This window comes from Sciurus carolinensis, chromosome 6 (assembly GCF_902686445.1).
Source record: "Sciurus carolinensis chromosome 6, mSciCar1.2, whole genome shotgun sequence".
NCBI lineage: Eukaryota > Metazoa > Chordata > Mammalia > Rodentia > Sciuridae > Sciurus > Sciurus carolinensis.
The window spans coordinates 63,936,429-63,945,082 of record NC_062218.1 but is presented as its reverse complement, the minus strand read 5'-3'; the positions used below and the strand labels follow the sequence as shown (position 1 = coordinate 63,945,082).

Sequence of the window (8,654 nt, the reverse complement as noted above, 5' to 3'; positions counted from 1 at the left end):
TCACATTGTATTCTTTAATTGTCCTTTACTCAGCATAATATTTTGGAGATTGAGTCACATTGTGTTTGTCATTCTTTCATTTTAAAATATTTTCTAAATAATATTTTCCAGCATTTTTATGAGTGTTACATTCCAATATGCTATAGTTTATGCATTCTTATACCAATGAGTAACTTTGCTTTTTCATTTTTTGCCTGTTATAATAAATCTATTATGAACATTCTTGTACAGGTGTTTTTGTGGACCTATGCTTTTATATATATTGAGTCAATGCCTACAGTAGGGTTTTTGTATCACACAGTAGATGTATTGTAAATTTATAAGATCCTCCTGGACTTTTCTTAAGTGGTTATACTATTGTTTTGTTTGCTGTGGCTGCCAAGTGGCTTAAATTTATTTCCTCACAGTTCTAAAATTTGGAAATCAGAGATCAAGGAGTTAACAGGTTTAGTTTCTCCTGAGGCCACTTTGCTTATAGATGGCCACTTTCTCTCTGTGTCCTCACATGATCTTTCCTCTTGACATATGCATCCTTGATGTCTCTTGCCTGCCCAAATTTCCTATGACAGTAGTCAGATTGGATTAAGAGCCAATTTAGGAGACTCATTTTAGCTTAATCACCTCTATAAAGGCCCTGTTTCCAAATACAGTCACATTTGGGGATACCTCTTTAAAGGCCCTGTTTCCAAATACAGTCACATTTGGGGATAATGGGAGTATCTCCAAATACTGGGAGTTAGTGCTCAAAATAAGAATATGTAGTGGTCACAGTTCAGACTACAACAACCATGATTGCACTTCCTATAACAGTGAATGGGGATTTTGGTTACCTAACATCATCACTGTCATATGGTGGTGTTATTATTCATTTTAGCCATTGTGTTTGGTTTAGTTTGTATTTCTAAGTGATTTCTCTTTATGGATATTTTAACAAAGAAATATTTATTTTAGAAATGATTCGAGGTTAGAAAATATGAGCTTTTTAATCCTAAGGGACATTAGCTAGATAACTGAAGGTCAGAAAAGTGAAAGTTTGAACTTTCTTGTTCCTCTTTTTACACAAACACATTCAAACCCATGTTCCCATCTCTCCTTATCCCTTTCCCTTAGAAAAGAGTAGCTTGCTTATTTTTTAATCGTAAATCTTTTGTACACCTGTGGAGCTGTAACCCTTGACTTCAGTGCCAAAAATCTTAAAATGAACATGAATTTTCCTTTCTCTAGGAGTGGAACTGTTGGCTTCTGCCATAAGAGTGTGGCCTGCCCCATATCTTTTTAAAACTTGCTTATATAGCTTTTACTAGTGACTGAAGTGTGTCCTTTTTATATATATGAATATTTTGGAATTAATGAAAATTAAATGGTTTCTTTACAAAATTTTATATTTTATATATAGATTTTTTGACACTAAGTTTTTTTGATTTTTGCTTTTTAAAGAAAATTAAATTGGTGTTTCTTGGAACTCTTGTTCCCTACCCTCAGTTTATTTACAGTATAAGTATATGTGTATATACATATATATTTTTTTCTTTTTTAAGTATTGGAGTTTTCCAAAGGACTTAAAAACACGCACATACACTTTACTGATTTATCCCCTTTTCCCAGAATTTTCACAAACATTATTACACCTCTGCTTTAATCCATTTGTTTTTATGTCCTAAAGGAGAATTAAATTTAGTGATTTCAATTTAATGCACATTTACCTTCCTATCCCTAATAAAATCACTGTTTCAGGGATTAGAGTATAGAAATAATGAATACATGAGGAATCGTGATAAGTTTTTTTTTTTTAATATGTAAACAAGTTTATTGTAACTAATGTCCATGCTTGAATAAATTCACTGTTTTAAAGGCTGGTACAATGCTTGTTAGCAAGAACAGCTGTAGCTTATACCTAACTAACATTTTTCCATCCAACTTGAAAAATGTGCCACAGTAGACATGGTTCTAGAAAGTATGGCCAGTGAAACTAGATTAGAAGCGTTGAGTTTTAAAGGAAAGCTACTAAATGCCACGCATTACTTTGTCTTTAGAAGGTATACATTTTTTTTTTTTAACTTCATGTCAGTTTGGCTTTTTTTGTAGGTAGGCACAGACAGCAGCTTGAGATAAAGTCCCAATGGGGATAGGAAAAAACCAGATAAAGTATTTTAATTAGGATTCACTTTCCCGTATGTGGTTAACTTACTTGGAATGATTAGTTTTACTTTAATTTTGTTTCATGATTTGTGATTGAATGAAAGCTACTGTAAAATGCATATAGCTTAACAAAAAGTGATACTTTTTTTTTTTTTTTGGCGGTTCTGAGGATTGAACCCAGGGCCTTGTGCTTGCAAGGCAAGCACTCTACAAATGAGCTGTATCCCCAGCCCCAAAAGTGATATTTTTAAAAAATCTTATAGCACTAGATCTAGATTAATTAGTTTTCAATAAGTAAAGCATTTATTTCTTTCTCATGTCTGGGACCCCTTAGCATATTTTATTTCAGAGAAATTTGTAATATGTTTTATGCAGATTCTACAGATTTCTCAGTAACAAAGTTTGGAAGCTGTTGTATTCAGAAAGCTTGTTTCTAGAGCTGAACATACAGTTATAAGAAATGAGAAGTGTTGTGGGCAATTGAACACTGTGAATTTTCATAGTAGCTCAACACAAAGTTACGGTGCACAGGTGTTTCCATAATTGTGATGTATTGGGAGAAATTCAGTGTTCAATGGTCCTCAAATCCACACTTCCACCTGTGTGGTATGGTGATTACTGGGCTGTATTATAAAACATGTAAGGTGAACAGCATAGAGGTTTCCTCACAAAAGAAAAAATCCCAAAGCAGTATTCACACTTTGTGTTGTTTTACATAGAACTGAATTTGGGGGAAGAAGACTTCACTTGTTTTTTTCTTTTTTTCAGAAAAAAGTTGAAAGTTTCATTAAATATGAAAAAATTTTTGTGTGAATTCATTTTTGATAATGTGTGCTTTCCATACCAAATGTCTAACTTTTCTGAGCATTCATGATGTTGTTAATTACCTAGTCTTGTCCAGGATATCTAACCCAATAAAAAAGAAACGTACCTGCGATTTACTGCTCTGGTATTTGTGATGGACTGAATATTTGCATTACTTTCAAATTCACGTTAAGGTCCTAACTCAATGTAATGGTATTTGGAGGCAGGGCCTTTGGAAACTAATTGGGTTTAAGGTTAGGGACCTCATGATGGAAGTAGTGTCCTTAGAAGAATAAACATCAGAGAACTTGCTTTGCTCTTTTCACTATGTGAAGTGATTGTCATCCATCCAGGAGCTGGTCTTCACCGAGAACTAAATTGTTATCATTCTATGGTATTTTGATATCGCAGTCTGAAATGACTAATCAGTATCTCAGATTACATGGTATGTCAGTCAGCTTTTCATTTGTGGCCAAAATACCTGATAAGAAAAACTTAGAAAGAAAAATTTTATTTTGACTCTTGGTTTCAGAGGTCTCAGTCTATGGTCAGCTCTGTTTGCTCTGGACCTGAGGTGAGGCAGAACATCATGGTAGCAGGGTACAAGAAAGCTGCTTAGTGCATGGCATCTGGAAAGGAGAGAGGCGGGGCCAAATGCGCAAGAGCAAGCAGAGGGAAGGAGGAGGAAGGAAAGAGGAAATGAATGGGAAGAAGATAAATCCTTCCAGGGCATGCCTCCAATGACTTACTCCTCCGACTAGGTCCTACCAACCTAGTTCATCCAACTGTCAATGGATTAATGCATGAAGTGAGTTAATCCCATCAAATAGACCATGTTTTCAACAAACAAGCTTTTAGGGGACATTTCACATCCAAACCATAATACCTGGGAGCGTCATGATGGGTTCTCCTAAATCAATTTTAAACATTAAGGCAAACTGAGTGTGGTAGTGCATACCTGTAAGCCTAGTGACTTAAGTGGGTGAGGCAGGAGGATTCCAAGTTTGAGGAGGGGACCTGGGGATGCGACTCAGTGGTAAAGTGGCCCTACGTTAAATTTCTAGTATCAAAAAAAAATCAAAATAAAATATTAAGACATACTTTGAATCCCCAGCCAACTATAGAAATTGTTTTGGCCTATCTTAAGGATAGTACTGGATCCCTTGAGGCTGTCATGGAACTCAAGTGGGTACATTCAATGTCTTCTAATTGTTATAAGTGCCAGGGTAATAAAGGGGAGAAATGACAGGACAAAGAGTAATAAATCCTGAGTTCAAGTCCTGGTCCCATCACTTTAAATCTCTGTGACTATTAATAGTTCCTGTAAATTGTCTGCCCATAAATTCTTTCATTGGTAAAAAAGGTAATAAATACCTGCTTTGATAATTTCATGGTGTTGTATAGAGGATTCAGAGGTTTTTGTGTAAATGTTTATTAAAGATTACCTCAGCCCCACTTGTGTTTTATTTTTACTAAGTCCAGTGGTACTGGTCACATGTTGCAGAAGTATGTATTTTTCAAAAATATTTTATCCCTGTATCAGCTTTCAGATATAAGCAAATGTTACTGTGTACAGTTTTAAATTTTCTCTATTTGTTCCTAATTATGAACTGACAAAGAGAACATAGTTTATGATTATTTCTTAGCAAATCCATTCAGATAAAATGACCATCTCCTTGTGTCTTAAGACTGCTCTAAAAAGCAAAGATTATCTAAGAGTGCAAAATTGGGAAAATTGTGGGTTCAATTACTGACTTACTGCAGTGTCTGTGAACATTTGTGTTTGAGCTTCAGACACAAAATCTATAGACAGTATTACTACTTAAGTATAATTTCACATTTTTCTATATTTCTTAAATGCATATAATCGTACTTTAAGGTTATGTAAACAGTGCCTTTTCCAAAATAAATTCTGTAGAGTAAAATTGATTTTTTTTGCCTTCATAAAATTTGTATTTAATGTAACAACATTTCTGTCTTGTGAAGATGAATATTTTAGAGAAAAGTGAAAGCTATATTTATTCTGTCTTTTTTTCTCTCTTAGCATTTGAGTGGTACACCTGAGTGGAGGGAGACCCATATGACATGGGTATATATTAAATTCACTATATTTTAAAATAGGCTTTAAAAAATTAAGAACAGTTATAGGTACACATAGCATAGCAGTTTTCCACAAATGCTAAACCTCCACCTTCTCAACATGTTTACCATAATCAGTGAACCTACATCAAAACATTTTTTATCACACAAAACCCATAGTTTACACTAGAGTTCATACTTGATATTTTATATCCTATGGATTTTGGTGGTGTACGATGACATTAATACTCCTTTGTGTTTTTCATAGACAATACTTTGCTATCTGAATAGTCTTCTGTGCTCTTGTCTATTCGTGGCTCCCTCCTGCCTAACCCCTCCTAACAGGTGTGTAGTAGTCTGTCATCATTTTAATTTCCAGTTCCCTGATGACATAAAACTTAGAACATCTTCTTGTATGCTTATTTGCCATCTGGATGTATTTTTTGGTTTGTTTTATTTATTTATTTATTTTGGTGAGGTGTTTGTTTAGGTTCTTAGCCCATTTAAAAAATTGTATTACCTATTTACTATTCTCAAGGTTTAAGGGCTCTTGGGATATTTTGGGCAATTGCTCTTTATCAGGTGGGTCTTTTGTAAATATTTTCTCTCTTTTGTGGATTTGCTCCTAATTCTCTTCACCTTGTCTTTTTCAGAGCAAAAGATTTTAATGAAGTCCATCTTATCAAATATTTCTTTCACAGGTCATGCCTTTGGTGTTGTATATACAAGTTGCCATATCCAAGTTCATCTAAATTTTCTCCTGTAGTATTCTGTAGAGTACTAGTGTTATGTTTTACATTTATATCTGTGGTCCATTTTGAGTTAATTTTTGTGGAGAGTATTAGGTGTGTGTCCAGATTTCATTTTTCAACATGTGGGTGTCCAGTTTTCCCAGCGCCATTTGTTTAAAAGACTTCTTTTTTTTTTCGTTGTGTTATCTTGACTCTTTTTGTGAGTGTAGATGACTATATTTATATGAATTTATTTCTGGGCTTTCTGTTCTTTTTCACTGATATTTTTGTATATTCCTTTAATACCACAGTGTCTTGATTGCTGAAGCTTAATGATAAGTCTTTGAAGTTAATCTCTGTGTTTTCAATTATGGAAAAATTTAAACATATACAACAGTAGGGCTAATGATCTAATGATTCCCTGTGTACATAGTGTATCAACTCATGACTGATTCTGTTTCACCTTTACCCCCCATCACTCCCAGATTTCATATAAAATTCTGAATATATAATTTTGTCTATATCTATTTAAGATTGAATTTCTAAAACTGTCTTTATGGAAACCACAGAGTTTTCTCCAGTATAAGTTGGTTCTTATTTTCCACATGAAAGAATTCAAAGCAGGTCTTTTCTGATCCAACTTGATGGATACTTTTAAAGATATATGGAAAAATTAGTCTGTTGTACTACTATACTTTCATTTCATAATATAATTATTTTAAAACAGAAAAATTGCTAATTTATAAATGGAACATTTTATACTGATTTTATGAAGCAATTTTATTGCAAACATTTTAGGGATTTGTTTTCTCATTATAACTGGAACTCCTTATCAAAATTCATTTTATATGTTCCCACTGGGAGACACTTTTACTTCTGAATAGGATGTTGGAGATACACATTGCCTTGGAGTATGGATATGATGCTGCCATAGAACTGTATTTCAGACCTTCAGTAATCATTTATATATCATCAGAGTTATTATTTGAAGTTCTTTTGTAGGAAAGTTTTATCCTTTCTCACCCATTCATTGTTAGTCACTTGTTTATATCAGTATGAAACTATAGAAAACTATTTTATTCCTGAGGTTATAATCTATATTATTGTTACTTACTTTTTTGCTCAAAAGTTTGAGGTTTGCCTTTGGAAGTGTTTTTGTATGTTAAAATACGTGATAAACTAGGCTAATTTTAATTGCCTTAGCTCTAGAATCAGCTTTTCAAAGTGTAAAAGATAAGATTTTATGGATTTATTGGTAATGTTTTCTACATTAATCAGATTTCAATCAAATGGTTCTGTCTTGTAATAGAAATGTCAGTATTACATGGGAGGAAAGTTGACATTACTGAGTGATTGTATAGTTTAGAAAAATTGCCACATTACAAAAAGCCATAATATTAAATCTTATGATTAATATCATGATTAATTGAAATGATACTTACTAATTAATAATTAAAATATTTTAATTAACACCAGCTAGAAACTTCACATATGATAATGTCTCATTTTATTAGGCTTAATAGAAATAACACATGTAATAATTGACCCTTTTTTAACCTTTCTGGTGCTAACATTTCTAAAATATGTTTCTCTTTTCCTATCCTTTGACAATGGAAAATATAATTTAATCTTTACTTCTTTTTTAAGTTATGCCCTTTATTATCTGTGTGCCAGGAATCTAAAATATCAAGGTGTTTAAAATAATATATATAAAATACTTCGGAAAAGGGATTACTTCATAGAACAATGTATAAAGGTTTTCTAATAGCTATGTAGGAAGAAACTTTATGCTTAGTTCCAAATTCGTAGTTGTATAATTGAGACTGGTTAATATCAATCTCTATACAAGAAATATAAAGTACAGAATAAGTTATGAAGATTAAGAAATTCTACTAAAACTAGAATATTTCTGAAATATTGCTTTCAAATATAAATTGGGCTTATCAAAGTTGGTTCATCTCTCTTTTATGTTCATGAAATACGGTTAATATACCAAGTGGAGCCAATGGTAACTTCTGCCTATAAAGTAGGCTTCAAAGTCTTTAAAACTCATTTGTTTTTACTTTTAAGCAGACTAATCAGTTTTCATAATATATCATTTACTTGCTTAACCAGCACCAGCTTTTCTGTTTCCAAATAAGGGGAAAATAAAATTCATTCCATCATATACATACTATATTAATTGAGAGTGATTACTTTATAACTATTCAAAATTCTCCAAGGTATAAACTTTTCACTTAACGTATTTAAATATCTGGTATATTATCTCTAAGAGAGCAGAAATCTTCCAATTAAGTCAGAAGTATTCCAAAGGTAAAATCAGTCAAGTTCAAATTTTAAAAAGATTGCCAAATTTGATTAACTCTATGAATTGCTGAAATTATAGCCCTTCATATAAAAGTGATATAAAAATTAATACAGACTTTTAAGTAAGAATTGTACTGGATTGAATTCCCTGCCAAAAGTTTAGTCTTCACTTAATTTCTTGAACACATTAATCATAGTCTATCTTAGTTCAGGCTAGTATAACAAAAATATCCTAAACTGGGTGAATTAAACAACAAGCAGTATTTTAGTTCTGGAGATTGGGGGATCTAATATCCAGGTGCTGACAGGCGTGGTGTCTGATAAGGGTCTGCTTCTTGATGCATAGGTGGCCATCTTCTGGCTGTGTTCTCACATGGTGGAAAGAGGGTGAGAGCTCTCTGGGGTCTATTTTGAAGGGTTACTAGTTCCACTCATGACCTAATTACTTCCCCAGAGTCCTATCCACACTGGGGATTAGGATTTCAATATATGAATTTTAGATGGTCACAAAATTGTTTCTAACAGTTCATTTTAAAAATGCACCTTATTATCCCCTTCTATATTCCTTATATGTTTTTATTCTCTTTGTTTATG

The 8,654-nt window shown here is 32.8% G+C and overlaps 1 protein-coding gene across 2 annotated transcripts in view; it reads left to right on the top strand.

Moving 5' to 3' along the window:
* Ap3b1 (adaptor related protein complex 3 subunit beta 1) overlaps positions 1 to 8,654 on the top strand; it is a 246,636-nt gene that overhangs the window by 99,935 nt on the left and 138,047 nt on the right. The window lies entirely within an intron of this gene.